The sequence below is a fragment of the Ursus maritimus genome, assembly GCF_017311325.1.
Source record: "Ursus maritimus isolate PB19 chromosome X unlocalized genomic scaffold, ASM1731132v1 scaffold_X1, whole genome shotgun sequence".
NCBI classification, from domain to species: Eukaryota; Metazoa; Chordata; class Mammalia; order Carnivora; family Ursidae; genus Ursus; species Ursus maritimus.
The window spans coordinates 105486372-105491039 of NW_024423319.1; positions in this window are offsets into that span (position 1 = coordinate 105486372).

Sequence of the window (4668 nt, forward strand, 5' to 3'; positions counted from 1 at the left end):
TATAACATGGATGTCAATGCAGTGTCCTTCAATCCTGTCCTTCGATTACCAGGTTGCATGCACACCCTGCCACATGTGAATGCATTCAACTCTTCCCTGGGTTCAGAAGCCCCTTCATTCTTGAGGATCATCTCCAGTGTGAAATTCCTCCCCATGTCAAGCAGGGAATTTGTTGTAGCAATGGATTTTCTCAGGCTTTGTTTTTCATATTTTCAATGTCTAATTAAAAATACTGAGCGGTAGGGTTTGTTCATAGCTGAGAAGTCACCATATATCATAATCTCCTGCCTTGCTTTCAAATAGTCCAGAATAGAGGTCCTTTCACACTCCTACTTGTGCGGACTACTGTCCATTGCCATTAGAGTGTGTTTCTGATAGAGTTTGTTCACTATGTCTGCAATTGTGATTGTTGAGGTTACCTTCATGCGTACAAAGGGAAAGTAACTTTCTTCTCTTTCTGTGTGAAAACTGGCTTGTGGATCTGTTCTTCCCTCTGTATGGGAAGAAATCTCAGGAAGTTCCAACACTTATTTCTTACTTTTTATTTTTATTTTTAGTTTTTTTAAAAGATTTTATTTATTCATTTGACAGAGATAGAGACAGCCAGCGAGAGAGGGAACACAAGCAGGGGAGTGGGAGAGGAAGAAGCAGGCTCAGTGGAGGAGCCCGATGTGGGCCTCGATCCCAGAGCCCTGGGATCACGCTCCAGCCGGCAGGCAGACGCTAATGACTGGCCACCCAGGAGCCTTCCTATTTTAGCACTTTTAAATAACCCATCTTATGGTTACTTCAAGCAGTTAGAAAACCAATCTAGAATAATAATCATAACACCCAACTCCTGAATATTGAAAATTTCTTCCTTACTCCCAGTTGATACCTTACTGTTTTATTGGCCCTGTGTCAGTGGAGAGATGTTGTTCTCTGACCTCAGTTTTTCTTAATGTAGGTGAGACATTCGAGACCCTCACTATGTGCTGAAACTGAAATGGGGTGATAAATATAAAGCCTTAGTACAACTCCTGATACTAAGTATCACAGGCCCCTTGTAGCTTTGGGGTCCTGACCCAAGGATTAGAGAAACCATTGCATACTTTGTAAATATGACTAGGCAGAATGAGTGAAAAGAGGAGGGAGTAGTGAAAATAGAGAAAGGAATTTGGGGTGAAGTGGAGAAAAAAAGGAGATAGGAGAATTTTTGGAAAGTCATGGTCAAAGGTAAATGGGGAGTAGCTCAGTATACTTTTCTCACCTTTGGAGTTGTCAGGAACTGCAGACCACATGTGTGATTGCCTCATTCCTCTTGGCCTGAGTCCTCCCGGCCTGTAGAGACCCTTATCAGGTGGATTATTTCTCTTGTGGTGATGTTGTCTCTACACTTTCCAACCGAGTGTTTAGCCTTGTGGCTTTTCTTCTAAGGTAACCTGTTTCATATATTTTAGATCCCTCTTTAAAAAAATTAAAAAATATTTATTAGAAGAAAGAGAGAGAGGGAGTGGAGGGAACCAAGCAGGTGGAGCAGCAGGCAGAGGAAGAGGGAGAAGCAGGCATCCTGCTGAGTTCAGAGCCAGCAAATGGTGCTCGATACACGGACCCTGAGATCATGACCTGAGCCGAAGGCAGATGTCCGCTTAACCGACTGAGCCACCAGGCACCCTATTTAAAGATTTTATTTATTTGAGAGAGAGAGAGAGAGCACGTGCGCTGGCGCAGTGCACAAGTGGGGTGGGGGTATGGGGGGAGAGTGAAGCAGGCTCCCAGCTGAGCAGGGAGTCCGATGTGGGGCTTGATCCCGATCCCGGGTCATGACCTGAGCTGAAGGCAGATAGCTAATGACTGAGCCACCCAGGGCCTCCCAGGGCACTCTATTTAAAGCCCTCTTAAAAAGACTTGGTATTTGTTGGTTGTTAATTTCACCATAGGTTCAGCTACCCTGTCAAACCAGTGACCCCTTGAGGAGAGCCTTTATTCTGTCATACAATCAGTTTCCACATTTGTTCCTCTGTTTTCCTAAGGCAAAACAGATCAGTGTGCTGCGGTTCCAGTCAGTTTTGGTCATTTCCGGAAAGTAACTCTGAAATAAATATATTTATGTGGATAGCTGACAAGTCACAGTGTGTCATTATCCACCTCTCAAATACTACAGTGGTAGTCCATATTCATACGTGGTCATGCCTAATTTCCAATCTCCAGCTCGCCCATATCGGTAACCAATCAGTCCTCCCTATGCTCTAGGATGCTAGAAATTGGAGCATTATAAAATTCAAATTGATAGTCTTTCCTGTTCTTCTATTTTATTCGTTGATTATGGTCTAAGAGCACGTTTACTTTTCCAGAACTTCATTGTTGGGACCTTACTTCCCAGGTCTTGGAAAGAACCGTAGATAGTCCAGGAGTTGAGCTTTTTCTGGTAGCTCTTAAGGCCAAATTTCTCTTTTTTATTTTATTTAATTTTAATTTTTTTTTGGAGAGATAGCTGAGGTTTCATGGGTTATGGGTCAGAGGAATTCGAGATTTTATTTCTCTCAACATTCTTTTTTTATTTTTTATTAATTTAGTTTATTGTATAATACTCAGTTAGCCAACATATAGATACCTCAATTAGGAGAGAACTCTTAAGAGGCAATCCACACCTGGATGGACCGGCCGATGCAGTGGGCGCTCTGATCCTGAGATCATGACTATGAAATAGAGTCAGATGCTTAACTGACTGGGCCCCGCAGGCACCCCTTTTACTTTATTTTTTATTTAAGATTTTTAAAAGTTTTTCTTAATTTCAGTTGGTAACTTATATAGTGTTGTATTAGTTCAGGCAACAGTATAGCATAGTTTAACCTTGCCATGCATCTACCCTGATGCTCATCGAAGCGTGTGCACCTCCTAATCCCCATCATCGTTACCACACACCCACCATCCACTCACCTTTCCTTTAAACCTATCACTGTTCCTAGTAATTAAAAGGCAACGTTGCGGCATGCAGCGTACTGGTTATACACAACTAATGAATCATCGAATCTTACATCAAAATACAGGGATGTACTGTTATGGTGACAATCGATAGCTCTCATGAATAAAAAAAAGAATAATATGTTGATCATGAAAAAAGCTGTTATTGTCCTTTACTACTCTTTCTCTCCTCTCTCTATTTTTCCTCTGCTTGTTTGTTTTGGTTCTAGAAGCCCTTCATTTCTGAGAAACTCACTAATGCATTTTTAGTCTTTCTCTGACTTATTTTATGAAGTAATTCTCCAGTCCTCCATCCAGGTTTGCAAATGGAAAGATTTCATTCCTTTTTTATGGCTGAGCTACATATTTACTGTATCTATGTAACACATTTTCTTTTATTCAGTTTAGCCTCCAGTGTGCACACTTGAGTACTTCACATAAGATGACTAGTTGTGGTAATGTAGTACAAACATCCAAAGTATGCTCCTCTTTAATCGTATATGCTTTAGATCTGGGGAGTTCACCAGGTTTATGAATTGTCGAGTAGCCTCCTTATTTTAACCCTTTTTCAGAAACCCATACCACTTCCCAGAGATAGAAATTCGTGTCTTCAAAGCTTTCAGCCTGCACCAGCACAAAAAAAGAAGCCCTTTTCTTTCATCCTCACTAGCTACTCAGCAGCTTAAAGCGTGGCATCTGGGCCGCCTCCTGCTGTTGGAGAGATGGTCTCAATCAGTAAGGCTGAGCCCAAGTCCTGGCGATGAGGATGTTGGGGTACCTTCTTTCATGCCCACGCCATACCGGAGCTTAGTGAAATGCCTAAGCTGCTGGCGTGTTTTCAGCCCCAATTGGGCTGAAATTCATTTTCTTGGGCACGGAGAGCCTTTATGGCGTTTTTACATACTTGTATTACTTCATCAGATGTGTCAGCCTGGATTTTATCTTTTCCCATTCCATAGTTTGTTTTTGTTCTTGTTTATTGTTTCTCCCTGCAACTTTTGAGTTTTTTGATGCAGTCCCCTGGGGGAAGCCTTGAGTTTCCCTCGGGAAGTTTTGCCTCATCTCAGTAAGTGAAATATGGTGAAATGAAATGTTAGCTAAGTATTAGGATGGTCAAAGCAGAAGTTGTTTTTTTTGGCCCAGTTCTTCTTTGTCTTGCTAAGTGCTTCACAAATTCTCACTTTCTTTAGCCTTTGTCTCCAAAGCTCTTAGTTCTCCAATTTTGTAAGTAGCACAAAGGTCATCCAGTTTATTTTTTTTTTTATGGAGTGTTAAGCAAGCCCAGTTTCCTGTAATATGTCCATTTTCTCCAGTTGAAGATGCATTTTCCTTTTCCTGCCGACATTCTTCCTTGTTGTTAGTACTTAACATCATATAGTTGCATGGTTCCCAGTTTCTGCTGCCTTCTCGCCTCCAGATAGCATCTCCACATCTATGCTCAGTTAGTTAAAGATTTCATGTAGCCTTACCATTTACCCCATACAAAATCGTAGAATATAATTTTTTTAAGTCCAGAATTGTGACAGCGTTCAGCTTTGCTTTTCATTTTCAAGGTTGCGCCTTGGCTATTTGGGGTCTCTTGTGTGGTTCCAGTTGGCTAGATTTTTCAGCTTGTTTGTTCTAGCTCTGTGAATTATTGATATTTTGATAGGGACGGCACAAATGCCAGGATTAAAAAGCTTCTCCTCGCAAGAATGCTGCTGGTATTGGTATATTTTGGTCAAT